This window comes from Lactuca serriola, chromosome 4, assembly GCF_051521515.1.
Source record: "Lactuca serriola cultivar US96UC23 chromosome 4, Lser_US96UC23_V15, whole genome shotgun sequence".
In the NCBI taxonomy this organism is placed as follows: domain Eukaryota; kingdom Viridiplantae; phylum Streptophyta; class Magnoliopsida; order Asterales; family Asteraceae; genus Lactuca; species Lactuca serriola.
The window spans coordinates 175,946,671-175,970,649 of record NC_136411.1 but is presented as its reverse complement, the minus strand read 5'-3'; the positions used below and the strand labels follow the sequence as shown (position 1 = coordinate 175,970,649).

The following is a 23,979-nucleotide window of genomic DNA, read 5'->3' as shown; positions in this document are numbered from 1 at the left end:
TCGGAGTTAGGGTTAATGAGATATGGCCAAAACACTGACGAGGGGTCAAGTTGTCCACCAACATCCTTCTTTCTTCAAAATCCAAGATCCAAGCTTCCAATCGCTAGTTCCGCTTCCTTTTCCACCCGAGCATGTCATTGTTGCTGAAAAATGAAATTCTAAACTAATTAAGCACGTTTTGTTCATTAAATGAGACAAAAACAACATAAAGTATTAAGATAATGCATGAATTTTATAACTAAATATGCCCATATCAAAATACCCCACACTTGACTTTTGCTTGCCCCCAAGCAAAACTAGATTTTAGCATACTAGCATTACATAAAATAATTCTAATCAAACCCATCCATTATGCCAAGACCGCAATGCATGCATTTGCGTCTAAAATTTTTCCTAAGGACCCCCCTACTTCTAAATACTCACAATCCTCATAAACATCTGCTCACTTCTTTTGAACAACGCTCATTTTATGCATCCCTCCGAATCCATCCGCAGAAAACTTCTTAACCTCAAAGTATTTTTGGTCAAGCAACCCAGGCATACATAATCTAGAAAATTACAACTTTTTTTTCGATACCACTATGGAGCTCTTTTGGAATTCTTCACTTCTTTGATATTTCACCATCTTTTTAATTTTTGGTATCTTCACTTTTTTTTTCAGAACTTTGATCATTTGATCTTCACTTTTGACTGCTCCAAAATTCTTACAACTTTTTCTTGTAATTCTCTCTTTCTTTTTTCTTTTTTTTTTCACATGTAACTCACTTTTTTTTTCACTGAAAACCTACATGCTTAAGCAGGGGCGCTCAACTTCAACCTTTATTGGTTAAAGATAAAATTTTCCTGGATACATTTCTAGTACACGGTGCTAAACATATTGCATCCCTCAAACTAAGCGAGGTTGTGTTTTTGTCCCATGATTTCACTAGAATAAAGGGGGCCACAAATGCATTATAACGTGTATAAACTCAACTAAACATTTGGGTCTTCAAAGAATCATCGAACATAATACTAGCATGAACCCTAATTGCTTTTACCAAAATTTTCTAATTTAGCCCTACCAATTTTTATGCAAAATTTTCAAAATTTAACTAAAATTTTAACTAATGTAACAAACTTTCAAAATTTTCAAAATTTAACTAAAATTTTAACTAATGTAACCAACCCCTACCCACACTTAATTTATGCAATGCCCCCATTGCATATTACGCATGATAAAAAAAACATAAAAGCAAAGAGAGAATTGGAACAAACTCCCCTGGGATAGTAGTCGCGAGGTTGATCTTCTTCATGTAAAGCTCCAACTTCAGCTGACTTTGGCATGAGAACAGCGCATCCATGCTTTGGGCGTCAAATCTCGTGTGGTTCACAACTCTAAATATGTGGCAAAAAAGCATCTTGGAATCGCCTAGAAATGGTCTTCAAAAATATAGCCAATTGTCGCCTTGAAGTGAATCAAATCGTCGACTCAAAGATAAAATAATGAGCAACTTGTCGAGTTTTATGTGGAGACTCGCCGAGTTGAATCGTCATATGGGCAGAAATCGTGAATTTTTGTTGGAACTCGTCGAGTTATAAGGGTGCACTCGACAACTTTTCGGCTCTGATCGTGCAAATTGTTCTTTCTGCTTCAGGTCTATTTTTGAGGTCAAAGAGGGTATTAAGGTAACACACCTCCTTATATTCTTCAATGACGAAACTCCTTTTTAACCGTTAAAACCATCGGACTTATAAAATCACTCAAATCTTCTAATCTTCTCATCTACGACTCGACCCTTCACTTTATTTCCTCACGCTTTATTCGTTCATTCTATCCCTCACCCTATATTCTGAAAAGATCAAAAACAAATACCAAGTAATAAAGAAACATCAAAATAAAAATCCTAAATTATCCCTAAATACTAGAAGTTTAGAAAGAAAAAAAAACAAACTCTAATGACGGGTTGCCTCCCGCAAGCGCTTCTTTTTGTGCGAGTCTTTAGCTGGACTCCCAACTTAATAAACTTCTAATAAATTTGATGCCCATCCATCTATTGCATTAAATATTTTCTTTGGATCAATTTGTAAAATTCGACTCTTTGCTTCAAAAATTGGCCAAACGAGCTTTAATTCATAAAACCAAAAATCTTGACAAGGGTTGGAACCGGTCAGATACTAATAAAAAATGGACCGCGCTTCAGAACTTTCTCCAACTTTGGAAATGTCACCCCATGCTTCGAAACACAAACCGGAAATACAGGGGGGCATGTCGTGGTAATGGTCAAACCATGACTTGGTTCCTACAATTCAGCTTGTTCTTGTTCTTCGTCCGACCTCTCTGCTAGCAACCTTTCCAACTCCTCCAAATCTCTTTCTGGATTAAATTCTTCATCTTGTAAATCTAGCTCTTGTGACTCAAATTGTTCTTGATCGTTAGACAAGATGTTATTTAACCATCTATCAAATTTCTTCAAATCTTCATCCGATCCACACTCCTCATCTTCTTGCTCAATTTCCTGTACTACTTCCCCAAGAAAAGTATCAAAAGCATCGAGATTTGGAAAATACATAATAAATAAAAAATTAAACTATATAAAAAAAATAAAAATATATGATAGCAATTAGCAAATAAAATTAACTATTTAGAACCGTTACGCGACAACGGCGCCAAAAACTTTATGTGTGTGAAATGCACTAGTTTTAATCCTACTAACTTAAACACAAAGACAAACACACGAAAGACAGTGTACCTATCGATTAGCAGTTTAGTTCAGGTAAGTAGGGTATCGAACACAGGGAACCGTAAACAATTAAAATAAATGCTAATATTATCTAAATAAAACAAGTAATAGAAAGAGGGTATTCTCTTGTTTTGCAAGACTAGAAACTTAAACAATTAACTAAAACTTAAACTAAGCAACTAAGAGCTAAGCAAATAAAAATCAACTAAATTCAATAATTAAGGAGACTTCTGTTTAGGTTCGAATAATTTATTCCTATGGTTGATTTTATGACAAGTGCAATGCATTAATTGGCATTGGCTACCGATTAGTGTGATTAGGTTCACGTTCGTTATTACTAATCCTTAGAAAACAAATTAATTCAAGCAGTGATCAGTTGATTAAACCAATGAGTTTCCTACTTTATTGATTCGGGTTAAATAAGACTTGTAATTAGCTAATTAAATTGGTGATTCAATTAACCTCTTGTTGATGGTGTATCACACAAGCTCACACATTAATTTATTATTTACCCATTATCTAGTTAATCCTAGTTTCATATTCACTATTCCTAGGCATATAGCAATGTGTTCACATAAATTATATGAGATAAGCAATTAAGAGATGTTCATGCAGCTTAATTACTTAGCAATTAACAGAGAATAGTTATGGTTAATGCATAAGGGTTTTTAACAAGCTTAATAAAACAAAGTTCACCAAATTAAATTAATCCAACCACAAAATCAAACCATAATCACAAAATCATCTATCCTAAACAGAAGGTATGAGTTTTAACTCATGATTACAGCAAAAACAAGCTCAAAAACGAAATCAATTGGTAAAAACATAGTTCAAACAAGAGATTAGGTAAAGAATAAACTTTATTTTGTCTTGATTCTCCTTAAAATTGAATGTAGGGTTGATTCCTTAGCTTCCCATGCTCCAACAACACCTTTAGTCGACAATTGGCCTCCAAGGGTTCATCTATATGCTAGGGTATCAGGCAAGAATGCCCTTTATATAGATTTTCACAAAACAGAGGTGACTCGTCGAGTCCAGTGACCTAATCGGCGAGTCCGTCACTTAAAACCCGTGTACGGCAAGTCAGCGCGTCCAGAATCGCGAAAGTTCGACGTGACTCGTCGAGTTTATGGCCTACTCGTCAAGTCCGTTTGCAATCAGCATTTTCTCAAAACACAAAAATCATCCGAAATTATGTCTAGTTTTCAGAACATTTTGAATCTTGTCAATCGGAGTTACAGTTCATGAGATATGGCCAAAACACTGACGAGGGGTCAAGTTGTCCAGCAACATCCTTCTTTCTTCAAAATCCAAGATCCAAGCTTCCAATCGCTAGTTCCGCTTCCTTTTCCACCTGAGCATGTCATTGTTGCTGAAAAATGAAATTCTAAACTAATTAAGCACGTTTTGTTCATTAAATGAGACAAAAACAACATAAAGTATTAAGATAATGCATGAATTTTATAGCTAAATATGCCCATATCAAGCTCCATAAGATAATATGCATCTGTTACATCAGAATTGGCAGTGTACTTGAACATGTGTTGTTGCACCATATCATGATTCTTGTGTAATTGCTCCATAGAAGCATAGATATTTGTTGTATACTATGACATAATTACTTAGACCGTAAAAGAATATTGACCAATTCCAAAGAAGATGGCTTTAGAGATTGTAAAATCTCTATTACCAGTTCAATCTAAATTGTGAAATTGAGATGCTTATGAGATTGAGATTCTGATTCAAGAACAACCAAATCGATTTGATAATTACTAACAAAGCTTTTGTGATGATTCAAGAGGGCTTCAAGATGAGAATAATCATAGGTTTAGGTGCCCTGATTCTTAACCTCAAAATAGGTAGTCTTTTGGAAAAGAAAATTTACCATGAGATGCATGATGCATTTTGCCAAAGAATGCATTGATTGTTGAAAAGAAAAGTAGACAATCTTGTTGTAATATTTATTCGAAATTTGAGACGCCTGAAAGTAATGGATAATCTGTGTTGAAATATGAATTTTTGAGAAGCCGATTTTGATATAGCGGTTATGTTGATCGAGGGATGAGCAGGAACAAATGTTGTTTGCCAATGGTTTCGATTTTATGTTTGGGGAAGAAGAGATGCAGGAGTGAATGTCGGAAATCTATGTGAAGGAGATTCAATTGGGGATGTCTTTTGTGGATGATTGATTAAAAATATGGAGCTAATGACGAATCCTAAATCTCTGATACCATATTAGCTAACATGTATAAGGATCAATCGATCAAGAAGATGAAGATTGGAGGTTGTTGACTCATTTGTTGATAAGAAAAGTGTGTACAACAAAAATACAATACAATTGGAAAATAACCTAACTATTTAGGACTAAATATATAAACTACCTCTAACTATTGATAATTACAAAAGAGAACCCTCACATATACTAACATCAACAATTAATTCAGGTAGGCAATGTGATAAAGGTGTCCTTGTCCCCTTTGGATTGTGGTTGGTGGTGGTTTATACAAGGAAGTGCATAGGAGTAAGATGATAAACGTGTGTCATGCAGTATTATAACGTGTGCCATGCAGTATTATAATGTGCCTGCCCCCTGTACTAGAGCAAATATTAAAGTTGAGATGAGTCTTAGCAGTAAACAATTAATATTGTTCATCCTCCTTTTTGTAATTTGACATTTTTACTTCAAATATTTAATATTATAACCATTTATCATTTTCAAATTAGAAATATCAAGATCTCATCGTGGAATCCCTAATAAGTTTGCGGCAAGATAAACCCTATATAATTTAACAAAGTGTTTGAAATGCTAATCATGATCCTAATTTAGTTTTAAAGTGAATTCTCACAATCAATTTAATTCGGAAATGAGATAAAGGTTCGGTCGCTTTCCATAAAAAGCAGTAGGGATGAGAGAAAGGGATTGCGTAATTTGATTTGATATTACGTTTTGTCCTTTTTCTCTCTGTGGGGTGGGGTGGGGTGGGGTGGGGTGGGGATTTTAATCACCGAAATGTAGTAATTATTTTGGATGCATTACAAAAAAAGTTCAATATATATTAAATTAACCATTTATATTATATATTTTAATCAAATTACAAAAGTTTTTAAAGATTTTTTCTTGTTTAATATATAGCATAATAAAATATATGAGCTTATTTTATTCTCGGCTTCTGTTTAAACCTTCTAGTTATAATTATAGTTGTCCTTTTATTTAATTAAATTTTCCTTTCAATAATAAACTCTATTTGTCTTTGCTTTTATTTATCAATTTACTAGGTTAGAGATTCATATAATATACAGATCGATAATATAGAAAATCAAACTATATTGCTAAAATACGAAAATATGACTAAATACTGTGAAAGTATATTATTGTGAATTGGAAATGTTTATTAGTAATGTATTTTATTAAATTTACACACCAAATGTCATTAAAACAGGAATATATTAAAACATTTAATTAAAAATATAAATATTAAAGATATCTGTAACAATGACAGTGACTCGAATAGAAAAAAAAATTATATGGAACCAAAATCTTTTAGCACCAAATGGTATTATGAAAAAGTTAGATTAAGTTGTGGGGAATCGAGATTTTATAGGTAATTTTTAGGATGAATTCTTTATTTATTTTCTACTTTAATTATTATCATTATCTAACACTGTTGATGGTTTTGGAGCTTGTAAAATCTAAACGTAAACTGATTAAATTTGAAAATTGTTTTATCGAAAGATGATTTGCCGTTTAACAAAAAGGTTTAAATCAATATGTAAATTTAGTTAAAAATGAGGAAAAAAAATAATCAAGAGTATTAACATATGTTAAATGGGAGCTAAGATCATGGCTAAAATCATGAGGTGTAACTGTAATCTTGATCCATTAAAACTTAATTTAAAAAGTTTAAAAGGAAATTAATAGAGTAAAAAGCAAATTAATTAAAGGAAGATTTGTAAGGCTATCACATGTCAGTTTAAAAATAAAACTGAAAAAATAAATAGACTTTAGAAAATTGACATGTTGATACATAAAGATTTTTATTTATTTGGTAATATAGATGTAATATAAAAGCTCAATTTTTTGGTTTATGCTCATTGATGTTTTGGTAATTTTTCGTTGTTTTCTTCATTCGTTCGATTTTGATTTGTTTTGTTGTTATTTAATCGTTTTTATTATTATGGGTGTTTGTTAATATTTGTTATTGATATTCATCTGTTTTGGTTATTGTCAATATTGTTTAAAATGATATTCTTTTTAGTCTATTAGATTGATTTTTTATGGTAAAAATTATGTTTATTTGACTTATGTGATTTTTTTTTTGAGAAATTAAATTGATTTCTACTTTTTATGCCTATAAATATTTCTATCCAATAAGATTATGATAAGTGTCATCATTTTATATTTTTTTTAACTAACTCATTAAGGTTATATGATGAATATATTAAATTGAATGGTGATTTGTCATAAATTTAGTGGGTAAGAATAATCGTAAGTATAAAAAGTAGGAGGTAATTTAATTTTTTTTTTATTTCATTTCCTTTAATGAGAAAGTTGCAAAATATGCAATTATATTTGATATGTTGGAGAGAGATAATTCCAAGATTATCACTTAGATCAACAATTATGTTATTCAATATAATATGAGGTGGATAAAATGTTCCTTCTAGATAATATGCGTTGTAACCGATAAAAATAATCATTTTATCCTTAATCATTATTTTGTGTCAGATAAAATGTTCCTTCTAGATAAAGTATCAAAATCGACTTGCTAAACAATTATAAAAAATATAAACAATCTTATAAAATTCAAATTAAACATAAATCCTCCAAAATCTGTAGACATGACTACTAAAATTAAAATTAAAAAATAAAAAATAAAAAAATAAAAAAAAATAAAAAAGTCACAAGCATAACATGAACACCAATCAAACCACAAACTATGTCTATCACAATTATCAAACCACCAATCTGTCGGTCAAATGTAATCAAAACACCATCGTGTCTATCAAATTCAAGCAAAATAAACTTATATTAAAATACTCATATAATACACTCAAGCCACCAATGTGTCTATCAAATCGAGCATCCATATACCCGATGTTTTAAAAATCGGTTTGAACCGACCGGTCGAATCGGTTGGATCGGGAACCAGGAAGGAAACATTATAACTATTATCGGTTTTACGTCGATTTTTAAACCGGATTGAACCGGTCGGTTTTCAGAAAAAACCCGGTTGAACCGGTCAAAATAAAATGGACAAGAACTATTTGCTTAATAAAATTTGATGATATTTTCAAATCTATTTAATTTTCTCAAAATAAAAACATATGGTAATTGTTATAAAGTTTTTTGATGTATATGTATTCATCTAAAACTATATTTTATTTCGATATTATACTTTATTTTGTTTTTGACGTATATGAATTGATGTAAAACACTAAAACTTATTGTTATGTGTTATTTTAATGTATTTGGATTGATCTATAATTTATTTTTATGTATATTTTTAATGTTTTAACTTGTAAACGTAAAATTCATGATTTATATATGTATGTATGTGTAAGAAAATATGAAAAAAAAAAAGTTATAGAAACTGGTCGAACCACCGGTTGAACCGGGAATCAGAAACCATATCAATTCAACTAAAAAACCGGTTTTTAAAACATTGCATATACCCATACCAGTAATAAGAGAAACCTCAACCACCATTAATTTCCCAGAGTAATGTAAAGAAATCATCAAATTTAAATAAAAATTTCTCCAACTTTCCAAATCGTGAAATCGAAACCCCTAATTCTTAGAAAATATTCAATTTCATAATATCTCATGAAATTAATGGTAGAAAATATGGACTTGTCCAAAAATCATTATATATCAAATTAACCATTTATATTTTATATTTTTAATCAAATTAGAAAGTTTTTAAACATTTTTTCTAGTTTACTGTGATAGCATAATAATACATTTTAGCTTATCGTATATTTGGCCTCTATTTAACCTTCTTAGTTATATTTATTGATGTTCTTCTTTTTGTAATGACTATCCATTTCAATAATAAACCTTATCCGTATTTCTATTTTTATTTAGCAACTAGGTGTAAGACCCGTGTACTGTGAGAGTTTATTAAAATAAAAGTTTAACATCAAGGTGTAAACATTAAACATTTTTACATAAATACAAACGATATAGTGAATAAGTAAGTAATTCAATATGTATTAATAAAAAAACTATTGATATGTTTTAAATAACGATGCTGAAAATTAAGGTGTAAACATTAAATATTTTTTAAAGTTAAAGAAAGTGAAAAAAATCCAGTGAACTTTAGACTTGAAGAGTCCAATTGTTGAAAATACTGAAACAGAGTTTCAGAATCGTCAAGTGGCAAGTAATGCGGAAAATAAAGAGTTGTGAATCAACCAATTTAATGATAAAAATGTTTTTGTATGCTCAAGATCAATGATTCAAAAGTGTCTCATATTCATAAAGATTCAGTTACAAGTGTTTGAATGGTAAACACACTAAAACACTCAAATGGCTCTTTGAAATCTAGTCTAAACAATAAATGAGCAGAATGAGTAGGAAGAGCAGGGAATGAGCAGAATTGAGCAACTTTATAATGGATCCCAAGGGGCCTATTTATAGGCTTTGGAAAAGCCCATGACATGGCTTGACTAATAAGGTGTTAACACGTCATCAAGACTTAGTCTTCAGTTGACACATATGGCATACTTAACATAGAATGGATGGAATATTTCAATTCTATTAGTATTTCATTAGGGTTCCATCCAAGTTTTGAGTCTTCATATTTCTTGAGCCTTCTTGATCAACATTGAAAGTGTGATGAGCATCATGTTGCTCCATTGTCTTTTAAGATGTCATCAACTTCCAGAAGTGTCATTAATCAAGTTGAGTTGTTTCTTGATGTTTGAATGTGTCTTGAACTTGAATATGTACAACCACATGTTCATGATGGACCATGGACGAACTACATGTGCAGATGAGTATTTGGACATGCCATCATTGTACATGATGTATCATGTGTAATCTTGTTGAGCCATCAATGTGATCATGTTGATCCATTAACTTGAGATGAGCCACTAAGTATTCATGTTGATCCATAAACGTCTTGTTGAGCCATAGAGTTGTGGATGAGCCAACAATGATTCTGATGAGCCATCAATATTCCAGATGATCTACCAATATCTTGATGCTCCATATATGATCTAGATGTTCCATCTAAGGTCATGATGGTCCAATGTTCTTGCTTTAAGTGCTCCATGTTCAGCAAGTGATCCATGTCAATTGCAAGTGCTCCATGTAAGCTGCAAGTGCTCAATGTTCAGCAAGTGCTCCAAGTTAACTTCAAGTGCTCCATGTGTACAACAAGTGCTCCAACATCTAATTCTTCAAACACTTGTTGAATCTTCTGGATCTTTTCGACCTGAAACATTCTGATAATGTTTATTAGAAAATGTAAATCAATACTCAACTTATTTCAAGTGAAAATCACATATAAAAATTTTCCAACAATTTCCCCTATGTGATGGTTACTAAAATAAGAAGTCTTAAAAGTGTGCAAAAGAAAAAATATTAATTTAACATTTCCCCCCTCTACTTGAATGAAATTTTCTGTTGAAACAGATACACTAAAAATAAACTTGAAAAAACTATTTGAGAAAATGTGTTCCTTGAACTGGAAAGATTTTGTTAAAGAAATCAGCCATATGACAAAGTGAAATCGGATTTAGTGTGACATCCCCAATTTCACGGCCAGAAAAGACCGATTTGTTTATGCTTAATTTGAAATCAGAGTATCCTTTTGAAGAATAATATTGCAGAATTTGTTCCCAAAATATGATAAAGATATTATCAAAGCATTTTCGAAGAAATGTATTTTAATTATGTTAAAAATGTTGGGTTGTCATCATCAATACAATACATAAGCATAAACGGAAATAACATAGGCCTTACAAACATATATTATTATACTGGCCTATAATCCATAAATCTCATCTGATCATCACACATGTGCTCTTGTGCCAATACCTGTAATACAAGAAACTGAGTGGGCCAGTCTTGGGAGCCTGGTGAGCACATAGGGTTTTCAACCCACAGTAATTAAATTCTTTATTTTAATCAAATCATTCAACCCGAGTACCCGTTCCCGTTATCCTTACTTTATGTCCCTAAAGCATCTAATTAGTGGGACCTATTCTAAGGATTATCTTCAGGATATAAAATAATGCTTAGGGGATTCCTCAACAATATATGTCAGTAAGGCAACCATGAGGGGGATGGAGTACACCTGGTGAACACTTAATTCAAAAACACCTACACGTTGCGAGCCTGCTAGCGTTCCACTGGACTGTTTAGAATAGTCTGTGGTGGTCATCTATACTCCGCTAGACGACTAGATCATCTTTAAAGTCAAGGCCTCTCATCATTTATCTCATCTTTCATCTTTCATCATCTATATGATCTTTCATCTACCCATCTTTACCCAACATATTTATAGGTATAAAATACATATAAAGTTTAAATTAAGTAAAACATGTATAAATCGTTCATCCAACATAGATATTAGGAACACATATAATAGGCACATATAGCATGTAATTTATATTAAATACTACATATTTATGTGTAAGATGAAAGTAACTATGCACTCACTTGTTAAAGCAACGATTCGAAATAAAGACAACCTTTCGCTTCTAGCAAATGTCTTTTCCTTTGACGTAACCTAGTATCATTATCACTAAGTCTTAGTCTAATATTTATCGCGAGTAATTATTAGTCTAGATTCATCATTAATTTAAAGTCTACTGATCTATAGATGATAAGGGACAACTAGGTAGTATCATATCGGAGGTAGGGTCCATTTGTATAACGATCAAGGTTCAAGTAATTACTCTTTTTCCCATGGAATGAACTTTCTTTGTAAAAGGGTCCCTACGTACGTTGGGCATACATAGGTGTACACTTAGCATACTAGGGGAAGTTGGTTGCGGGTGCGCACCATGTACGCGGGGTGTACGTGGCTCAGGACTAAAACCCTAATTTTCGGACTTTTGACCTATTTAAACATCCTTAAGTCATTTGGACCTTATCCTAACTAGCCTCCATCACTCTCAAACGTCCCTAAAAGCCTAAAATCTTTTGCGTTTGCCTCTTAAGCTTGTGAGTGCCTCAAATACCTCAGTTTTGGTGTGTTAGCAAAGAGAACGAAGTGCAAGCAAGCTTGAACGGGGGGAAAGCTTTTGGATCTTGCATTTGGAGTAGCTTAGTAAGCTTGTGAAGGTAAAAAGCTTTCTCCTTACTAATCCTTGTTGTTTATTGAGCTAGGGTTTTCTAAGAGTCCTCTTTTTAAGTTCATAAATCATCTCTTGGGAGTTTTGGCATCTCTAGAGGTTAGGAAGGATAGATCTAAGGTCCTTTAGCTTGATTACGTCATAAAAATGCAAACTTGATGGTTACTATGGCTCCATGCATGAGTTAAGACCCTTGGAAAGGTCTTAATGCGTTAAAATGAGTGGTTGGGAGCATTTATGGCATGCAAAGGCATAAACTGTTGGATTAGTGTCTAAGGCTGTAACTATATTTGGTAAGTACTTGACTCGGTTGTGCATGGTCCTTTTGGGTTGCCTTCACCATAGCAACTTGACAGGGTGATTTGTAAAGAGAAAAGAGATATTATTAATATATTATGAGAATATGTATTAAAGGAATAATAATATTATTTGATTGATATAAGTCATAAATTAATTGAGAATTAATTTGGTGACTTAAAGAGGTTAATTGAATAAAGGGGCATAAACTGTCAAATGTATGATAGTTGTGTTTTTGGGCTATGAATCCTTATGGATATTAGGGGGGACGAATTTTAGGGTTAGGATATCTTAAATTCGTCCAAGCCTCATATCTAGAAGGATCTTTGGATTGCTTAGGGCCTAAGTTATTCAATTTGGGTTAAGGGTGTAACCCTAGTAGCTCATAGTATAAATAGACCCCATGGGTGAGGGAAATCGGACACTCTTGAAGAAAGAAACCCTAGAGCCGATTTCCTCACCTCCTCTCTCTCAAGAGCATCCTCTTGCTAGTTGGTGTTTGTAAGCCATTAGAGGAGTGACAATTGTGACTCTAAGCTCCAAGAACAAGAAGTTTCAAGCAATCAACTTAAGGTATTCTTCTAGATCTGATTTCATATGTTATGATTCAATTGTTTACACTAGATCTAGAATTGTAAGCCTTGGATACATTGCATGTTCAATTAGAGAAACCTAGATCCAAGCATTAGGGTTTGCATGTGCACATAGGAAAGTTCTTATGGCTCAAACCCATCATAAACTTGCCAACTTTATGCCTTAGGACTCTTTAATCGAACTAGATCTGATATCGGAACGTAAAGTATTCATATATTAAGCACTTAATGAAGGATGTGATTTATCCTTTTTGTATGCTAGGTGTACCAACCTGCATGTTGCGCGTAAAACCAAGGAGCCCAATACGCTTAGCGTACTTCTGTTGTACATCGGGCGTATGCTCAGCTGTGGGAGTTGGGCTCCGTGGACTTTTTGGGCCAATTAGACTTCACTTAGCTTTGGGCCTAGACCGTTAGGAGATATTGGGCCTTAAGAATTGTTTTGGGCTATTGATGCCATGTTTGGGCCTTATTGGTCCATACGACCTATTATAGGTTTAGACTTTAATCCTAGACCCATTAATGAAGGAAAGACTTTTGGGCCCTCATGGAGGAGTTTAGACTTAGGATTGTGGGCCTTTTGGCTAGGTTGTGTTATTATTCTAATTAAGGTTATTTGTATAATTGTTCAGTGTGAGACTTTGGGTTAGTAGTCGAGCAGCTATTATTCAGCAGATTGAGGTGAGTCTTCTTACTACACTCATGGGTCGAAGGCACCAAGGTCGGCCCAATAATTGATATAAGGTTTTTAGCAATTTAGTATGCAATGGTTTTAATAATTGGTTTGTGTGTTGACTTATGTGAAGACCATGGGGGGAGCCCATGTCACTTGACAAGACCATGGGGGAGCTCATGGCCCTTGGATACAAGACCATGGGGGTAGCCCATGACATTCCAAATGAAGACCATGGAGAGAGTCCATGGAAAACTTGCGTGTATATGCATGGTATTATGTGGTTATGTGTTTTGGGAAAATCTCACTACGTGTGTTTACAGTTTTGTTGGGTGTTTCAGGTACTTTTGGCTATAAGGGCAAGGGTCCGACTTGATGGTGCAGCGTGTACTCTCCAGTATTTCCGCACTAGTTGTTTTGGATACTCTGATCTTTCGAATAATATGTTATGTAATGGAATTTTGGATAACAAATATGAATGTGATTTCTAATTATTAAATGAAAAATTTTACCTAAGTTTTTGGGCTGTTACAAGTTGGAATTAGAGCCTTGGTTTGAGGGATTCAGGTACACTCTCGGGTGTGTCAGAACTCAAACCGAGGAAATGGTAAACCTTTTTCAAAAGAAACCAAAAGTTAAATTTTTTCTTGAAAACGGTGTTCTTAAGTAAAAGGGGGTAGTGCAATGTGTGTAATCGGCCGAGCTCAAGTAAGTGTTCCTAATGTATTAGCCATGCTAAAGTTATATTTGGAAATTGATGCTGAATTGATTATTTGCTAAGTGCATGCTTTCAAGGTTGTATATGTCTAGGATTGCATAGCCCTAAAATGATGGATTATGCCTTATTCTTGTTCCTTGTTTGGTTGTGGTTTAGGGTAGAAGCTTTATTTGACAGTCTATATGATTCTATTTGTGTATAAATTGCATGTGTCATGGTAACACCCATGGATGACATACAGGTCATTGGTTAACATGGTAGTTTCTTATAGTGTCATGGTATACCCATGGATGACACATGGGTCATTGGTCAATATGGTAGTTGCTTATAGTGTCATGGTAACACCCATGGATGACATATAGGTCATTGGTCAACATGGTAGTTTCTTATAGTGTCATGGTATACCCATGGATGGCATATGGGTCATTAGTCAACATAGTAGTTGCTTATAGTGTCATGGTATACCCATGGATGGCATATGGGTCACTGGTCAATATGGTAGTTTCTTATAGTGTCATGGTAACACCCATGGATGACATTTGGGTCATTGGTTAACATGATGCAATAAGCAACTACTATGTTGACCATTGACATGTATATCACCCATGGATGACATACATGTCATTGGTCAACATGGTAGTTGCTTATAGTGTCATTGTATACCTATGGATGACATATGGGTCATTGGTCAACATGGTAGTTGCTTATAGTGTCATGGTATACCCATGGATAATATATGGGTCATTGGTCAATATGGTAGTTGCTTATAGTGTCATGGTAACACCCATGGATGATATTTGGGTCATTGGTCAATGTGGTAGTTGCTTATAGTGTCATGGTATACCCATGGATGACATATGGGTCATTGGTCAACATGGTAGTTGCTTATAGTGTCATGGTATACCCATGGATAACATATGGGTCATTATTCAACATGGTAGTTGCTTATAGTGTCATGGTATACCCATGGATGACATATGGGTCATTGGTCAACATGGTAGTTGCTTATAGTGTGATGGTAACACCCATGGATGACATACGGGTCATTGGTCAATATAGTTGTTGCTTATAGTGTCATGGTATACCCATGGATGACATATGGGTCATTGGTCAATGTGGTATTTTCTTATACTGTAATGGTAACACCCATGGATGACATACGGGACATTGGTCAACATGGTAGTTGCTTATAGTGTCATGGTGGCCATTGGTCAACATGGTAGTTGTTTATAGTGTCATGGTATATCCATAGATGACATATGGGTCATTGGTCAACATGGTAGTTGCTTATAGTCTCATGGTATTACCCATGGATGACATATGGGTCATTGGTAAACATGGTAGTTACTTATAATGTCATGGTAACACCCATGGATGACATATGGGTCATTGGTCAATACGATAGTTGCTTATAGTGTCATGGTATACCTATGGATGACATATGGATCATTGGTCAATGTGGTATTTGCTTATAGTGTCATAGTAACACCCATGGATGACATACATGTCATTGGCCAACATTGTAGTTGCTTATAGTGTCATGTTATACCCATGGATGACATACGGGTCATTGGTCAACGTGGTAGTTGCTTATAGTGTCATGGTAACACCCATGGATGACATACGGGTCATTGGTCAACATGGTAGTTGCTTATAGTCATGGTATACCCATGGATGATGTACGGGTCATTGGTCAACATGGTAGTTGTTTATAGTGTCATTGTAACACCCATGGATGACATATGGGTCATTGGTCAATATGATAGTTGCTTATAGTGTCATGGTATACCTATGGATGACATATGGATCATTGGTCAATGTGGTATTTGCTTATAGTGTCGTGGTAACACCCATGGATGACATTTGGGTCATTGGTCCATGTGGTAGTTCCTTATAGTGTCATGGTAATACTCATGGATGACATATGGGCTTCCACATTAATGAACATAATATTAAAGTTATTCAATTTTAGGAAACGGAAGTTACTTTAGTTTAGCTGGAAGACGCGTCTTTCATCTTTCCCGAAGTCGTAGGTTCGAATCCTACTTCCTTCAATCTTTTTATTTAACTTCGTCTTTTTCATTTAAATTGTCAAAGTTCCACTTTGACCCATAAAAGGTTATAATGTTTGAATAATTTGTTTTTACACAAAATCCCTTTGGTATTAACAAAAATACCCTAACCATTTACATATTAACCTTTGTACGTATAAGGGCAATTAGGTCAATTGATACTCTAAACACTTAGGCGCCATAATTTTGAGTCAAAGTCATCTCGTCATTTCAGTTTATCGGCGATAGATCAACTACAATCCATTCCCAAACATCAAACATCTAGCACGTTGATCAATAAACCCTAAAAATCCTTGTTCTTACATAATTTAGATTACACTCAATGTAGTTCAACATCATGGCAACGAGTTCTTCACCAGAAAGAACGCGAACAAGACAACAAGGAACAACGATTACTGTTTTTCCATCGCAAATGATCGAAAAAATAGTAACTATGGTTGGGGGAAAATCACCAATCGATGCTTTTAAGTGTCAGTTAGTGTAAGTATGGTGTACAATACGTCTATTATATTTGTATACGTAGTTAATTTTGTGTTTAATAGATGAATTTTTTTCATTTGTAAATTATAGTTGCAATGTATTTAGAGATTCTGCAACATCAAAAGCAATATATCAAACCATGAACACAAATCCACAGATGCAGAAAGTTGAACAACCCACACATACTCTTCAACGATGGAATGATACTCTTTTTTATGCGTCCTAATAATTGCACATGCAATTTGGTTTCTATATTTGTATTTGTTTATATTAAAATTGTATGATTACTTAATGTATTTAAGGCGAAGTATTTTTTGTTAGGAGAGGATGAAGCAGAGAAACAGTTGCTTCAAGATGCAGCCGAAAAGGGACAGTTGGATGTGATATTCTTTCTGGGATTGTTGTTGATGGCCGAAGGCAGTGAAAGGAAGCAAGAAGCTCCGATCATGATGAATAATGCTTACATTAATACAAGAAGAAGTTGGAATCTGAAACAAACATATTACAAGGTTCGAAGCCATTTGGTTAGGGGAAGGAGATCAAAGTAGATACAATTCCATGGGTTGCATAAAAGTTGTGCAAAGCATCCTTTTGTGATCAGATATGGAAAAGCTTTTATGCATGAATACAACTGGTTGTTTAATTGTGATATTTGTTTGTGGGATGCATGTTTGGTTGAGTTTACTAAATTTTTTGACATTAGTTTAGAGTAGTTATATGATGGTTGTTTGATTCACACAATTAGTGATGCATATTATATATGTATTTTGGTTTAATGTGAATATATACATGTAATTTGGTGAAATGTTAATATATATTTGTAATTTGGTTTAATATCAATACATAAATGTATTCTATTTTGGATTTGGTAATTTGGTTTAATATCAATACATGAATATATACTTGTAATTTGGTGAAATGTTAATATAAATGTATTCTATTATGAATTATGATATATATCTTATTTTAGTCTTTTTCATTTCAATAGAAAGTTCCACTGTGACCCATAAAAGGTTATAATTTTTGAATAATGTGTTTTGACACAACTACCCTAAGTAATCACATATTTGAAATGATTTCAAGGGCACTTCGGTCTTTTTTCACTCTATATCGTTAAGGCACCATCATGTTTCTGATGTCATGTTGGTGTTTCAGTTTTTCAACCATTCAGAACGCCTCAACTTTTCCGGACAATAAAACTGCAAACGAACACTTAAACCCCCAAATCGTCGAAGGGTAATCGTTCTTAAAATTGATTTTCTCCGATAATAGCGACTCCTGTATTTAGTCCTCACGACCAGATCATCATAAAGTAAGTTTTTTTTCATACCCCGTTACACTGTTTTTCACAGTTACGCCTAATTAAAAAAATGAAATCAGCTACTCTAATGTGTATTTTGTAAATAGAATGTCGAATACAATAAGTTGCCATTCATTAGATGATCTTACAATAGAGATTTTGAGTCGGATTATTGTAATATTAGGGCCAGAATCGGCGAAAGACATCATCTCTACAAGACTTTGTTAATTCTCAATAAACATCAACTAATGAATGCATATTTGATGAAATACAACTTTATTTATTAGTTATTACTATGTATTTAAATTTTTGAAGTTCAAATAAGATGTATGAAGCGGGGGGGGGGGGGGGGGGGGGTGATCCACAAGTGTTCATAACAACATCCCTTCACATGATTGAAGGAATGGGTCCCAAATATCTGAATGCTGATTTATTTTCACATGATTGAAGGAATGGGTCCCAAATATCTGAATGCTGATTTATTTATACGCACATGTGCATTGCATAATAACATTGAAGCCATGTTTAGACAAGGAATGGTATGTGTAATTTTAGTAATTATATGTAATCTATTCCATTTATTAATATTTAGTGTTATTGATTGTGACAACCTAAAATTCTATTATGTACAAACAATATCACTTCAATAGAAGTCAGAACAGTTCCAGTAAGTTTTCAGACTTTTTAGTATAAGTTTGAGTAATTTAGGATTTACACTTAAAGAGATATCAGGAGAGAGGATGCACTAGGGTTTTGTGCAACTCTGTTATTTCAGAACTCTATGATATTAGAGTTCATTTCTTGAATAAAAATATTTTCTGCCAAAAATCCCAAGACTATATATATGATTCTTAACCAAATTATTTCATTAGTTACATTTCCAACTAGAGAAAATCCATTTTCTCTCTCACAGATCTTCGGGTTTTCATCCCAAATCGTGAGTACCTCTCTCTAGTTGTATTATATAGCTAGTAATGTGCTTAATAACATCGATTTCATAGCAAAACAACTAGATTCGAGAGTTTACCGCCCAAGAACACCTTGGGATGTAAACTCTTAAAATGATGCCTAGTCCTTCCCCCATGATATGTAACTACCTTAGGCTTGTATGCTAGTGTTTATAAGACTAGAAATCACCCATGAACACCAAGAGTAAGGTGTTCACGGCCCAAGAAGTTCTTGGACCATGAACTCCAAACTCAAGGGCCAAAGAGTGCTTTAACCACTCCTAAAGCCTTGGACAAATACCTAGGTTTACTCCTAGTTAAATCAAGCACCTTAAAACATCAAAGACCCATCCCAAAGAGAGATTACGGCCATAATCTCTTATGTAAATGGTATTTGGGCCGTGAACATCAAAAGGGGGTACCAAAGTGTGCCTAAGGCCTTCATTAGCCTTAGATAATTATCTAAAACCTATCCTAGATGAGTATGGGACTTGAAAACATAAAAACACCCCTTTCCATATGAGTTTACGGCAGCAAACTCAAAAGGAAATGGCCTTGGGGCCGTAAACTCCTCACAGGAGTGTATTAGTGCCCTAAACCCTTCCAAGAATTAATCCACCAAGTAGGAATGCTTATAGGGATCATTTAGAACTTCAAAACACCAAATGACATTAAGCTTAGGAGTTCACGGCCGTAAACTCAAGGGTTTACGACCGTACACTCCTTGTGTGGGGTTTATTGGAGAGTAAACTCTTATATGGGGTCCTTAGGAACCCTAAACTCACTAGCCGGGTCCTACAACAATTTGGATGAAGTCCTTAAGGCTAATAACACTTATATAAAGTGTTTAGCATGTTCTAGGAGGTCTAAACAATTTCAATTAGTAGTTTAAATCTAATTGGGTGCACATATGTGTGATTATATGTTAACTAGGATTATAGCGTGTGTTCAAGACTTCACTTGACACCTAGCAATCCTACATCTTCAGTACATCTGTACTACTCACTACAGGTGAGTTCATACCCCTTAATCAATGGTTTAAATGTTTTTAAATTCTTTATGGGGGGGAATACGAGTCAAATTCTTATAGTTATTACATCAATCACATGTGATTAATAACTACAAAACCAGTGATTTCCTTATTGTTCAAATTGTTTATCAAACTGTTTTACAAGTTCTTATACTTATTAAATACATTTGCTTAAACTACTGTTTTACTTATTATCAATTGCATGCCTATGTATGTATAGTTATATAAGAAATTTTTAAAGGACTTAGGAAGGCTATCCACCCTATTTCCTTTTCGCGCTTGAGATGTGGTATGGTGGGATATCAGGTACCCGTACGAAGGTCGTTTAAATGTTAGTTATATATCATGTGTACATATATAGTCATAAAAGGTCCTTGTTCATTCGATACTCTTGGGTAACAAGGGTATACTTCCATGTTCATACGTACCAGTACATCGCTAGTAAGTTACCATAGGGGTAGCACAGGAGGATACTGTTATTATTACTAGAACAATGAAACATACAATGAGTCAGTTCATTCATGAGTCAATACTTGCTAAATAGAGAGAGAACACTCATTATAGCTAGCACACACAGAACATTACAGTACATTACCATACTATTATATAGATATGTTTACATGATTACGCTTACATGAGTACGTTTACATAGATACGTTTACATGAGTGCGTTTACATATATGATAATAGGACGTACATCATTAGGTGCTATAACATAGAACAAGTTCAGGATCTAACTATACCGATGAATCACAACGCATTGTGATAGTTATATCGGGTATGCATGATCATAGTAATGTGGATGTTCACGGCGTGCAAATATGCAGGAGTTGTGTAAAGGTCCCAAAATCCCTTTGACGGAGGGGGGGGGGGGCATCTAGCCTGGGATCTAGCCATCACATTAGGCCTTATCCCTCAAATAAGGCAATAGGAGTACAGAGGTAGTCACTTATTACAAATACTACAGTACTTATAAGAATTACCCTAGACTTAAGGTAATTAGTACGGTTGTAGTACGACACTACACCATAGTACTATCTCATTTTTCCCATTAACATTCACTTCGTGAATATTCACACGATGCACGGTAATGTAGAATCTATATTTTTGGTTAATGATAGTCCGAATTGGGGAAAACACACACTCTATCAAGAGACATACACACAGACACTAGATGCCTTGGTAGAAGGCTACAGTTAGTAGGAAACATAGGGTTTTCTAGGAGAGTTCAAACATTTTACAAAACATCTTACAGAAACATTTTACAAACGTTTTCATACAAACTCAGACATTAATATACTTATGATCTCACCAACATTAAGCTGATACTCGCTTTCAAGATAACTTGTATTCTCAGGTCACCACTAGACAGGTACAGGTGCCAGGCTTTTGAGAAGATGGAGTTCGTTCAAGACTCATCTTTTATTTTGATATGTATATTTTTGGTGTCTATAACTTTGACAAAACACACATGTATGAAATTATATTATTAATGCAGTGGATGATGTTGTTGCTTGTTTACTATTATTCATTGTTTGTGATACTGTACATGACGTCCTCCGCCCCAGAATGTTTCCGCCATTCATGGTTTTGGGGTGTGACATTGATGTTAGTGATATTATTATTCCGTCAACAAGATGAGTGCTTTTGTAATGACAATTTTGATGTAGGAATGACTTTGTTGAGACAAGCAGCAGATGAACACATTTTGAGGCAATTTATTTGCTTGGAATGATCTACATTTCAAGAGGTCCTCCTCAATGTGATCAAGGTATGTATGGTATATATGTACATTAACAGGGTGTAGACTGTTCTGAATGAAAAGCCACGATTGTCATGTTTTTATGCAAAGATTGATGTCAACTGCATTTTGTGAGATATTGCCAAAACATGTATGGGAAGCATTAACAGAGTTGAGTATTTTCTTCAAAACATGAACACCAACATCAATCACAACAAAATACATGGAAATGATTCAAATCGAGATCCCAATAATTCTATGTAAATTAGAGACCATCTTTTTCCCTAGTATTTTAACTCCATGGAACATTTACCAGTATATTTTCCATACGAAGCGAAGATAGCCGGTCCCGTCCAATATCGGTGGATGTATCCATTTGAAAGGTTTGTATGTTACATCATAATGTATGTTGCTATTTTTGTAAGCTAATTTAAATATTCTTCACTATAGATATCTAAATCAGTTGAAAAAAGATGTGAAAAATAAAACTCGAGTGGAAGGGTCCGTTGTTAACGCATAATTGCTTCGTGAAGCATCAATATCTTGCTCTCATTATTTCGAGACTGGAGTCCCCACACGTAATAAAAAGTTGCCTCGAAATGATGACGGATGAGGAGATGAGCAACCAGATGCTAACAACGAAATTTTAGATATATTTTCATATCCTGGTCATCATTATGGAAGATTCAGGGATAAAATGTTGTTTGATGAGGAAGTGCATGCTGCCCAAACTTACATACTCCTTAACGAAGATAAGATCAAACATTACATCAGGTAAGTAACATATGCTTCACTTTTAATTATAATAATAATTTGTTGTGTAATTTCTCTGAATAACATTTACATGCATGATTTTGTCTATTACATCATAGTAACTTTAAAAATGTTATTTAAATGGTAATATAGAATATTTGAAGAAGATTTGAATGAACTTATTGGGGATATGGATGAATAGGAGCTTGCAGCTGAAGTTGAGAAGTACTTTGCAGCATGGTTTCAAAACTATGTGGGTGTTATTTTTGTATTTTTTAAATTTTTTTATGGTTATAATTAACTCTAATTAAGTGTTTTACCATTTTTTTTTATATATGACCTTTCCAAAATGTAATTCAAATAAGTGAAATTATATAGTGTATACTTTGTCAATGGTTACATGTTTCACATAGAAGCCCATGGTCTGAACAAATCAACAATCAATAATGGATTGTGTGTTAGTAGCCAAGGAGGTGATTATTATAGTAAGGTAGAGGAAATTTTAGAAGTCGAGTACCCTGGTTACCTAATTAAAACCACAGTTTTGTTTAAATGTCATTGGTACGATCGAACACCTAACATAGGAGTTAAGCTTCACAAACAATATAACTTGGTCGAGACTCGAGATAAACGTCAAAAGAAAATACAACAAGTTCGAGCCATTTGTTTTAGCCATGCAAGCCACTCAGGTGTGTTACAATTCTTACCCAAGTTCGAAAAAAAACAACTCAGACTGGTGGGATGTATTTAAAGTTAAACCTTGTGGTTGGACTGATGAATATCATCCTCAGAAAGACGTTGTTTTCCAAGAATATGGAATTTAATCAAATGAAATCATTATGCCAAGTACAACTGATACAGACAATTATGATGATCATGACATGTCAAGCAGCGGTTCAGATATTGAAAATAACATTGATGAAGAAGGTAAAATTCATGAGGACGGCAATGATGGTATTCCTGACAGTGATGGTAGTTATGAGTATAGTACATCGAGAAATGAAGAAGAAGAGGAGGAAGAAGATATTGACTAGATGTTTTTGTTTCTTTAGAAAAGGATGGTTACATTGTATAATTTTTTGCTTTTGCATGAAAATTGGCAAATGTGATGTTATGTATTAGTGCGCTTCATGAGAATTAAATAAAATGAAATTTTATCATTTTTTGGTACATTGAAAGCATTTACTAAAAGGGGATATGTGTTTTTGAGATATTTGTATGTGTAATATTTTCATTAAATATCCAATTAAGTAATTGTTTATATTATAATCCCGTTTTTTACATTGAAATGCTAGAAAATTATTCAAGATAACATAAACATATATAATAGCAAATGTTTGTTCTTTCCT

The 23,979-nt window shown here is 33.8% G+C and overlaps 1 long non-coding RNA gene across 1 annotated transcript; it reads right to left on the bottom strand.

The window, feature by feature from the left end:
* Positions 1 to 3,401: 3,401 nt before the first annotated feature.
* LOC145100451 (uncharacterized) lies at positions 3,402 to 5,041 on the bottom strand. Its single transcript, XR_013705054.1, has 2 exons — positions 4,606 to 5,041; positions 3,402 to 4,092 (listed from the first exon to the last, which is right to left on the bottom strand). It is a non-coding gene; the product is annotated as an uncharacterized LOC145100451 (long non-coding RNA).
* Between the last annotated feature and the right edge of the window lie 18,938 nt (positions 5,042 to 23,979).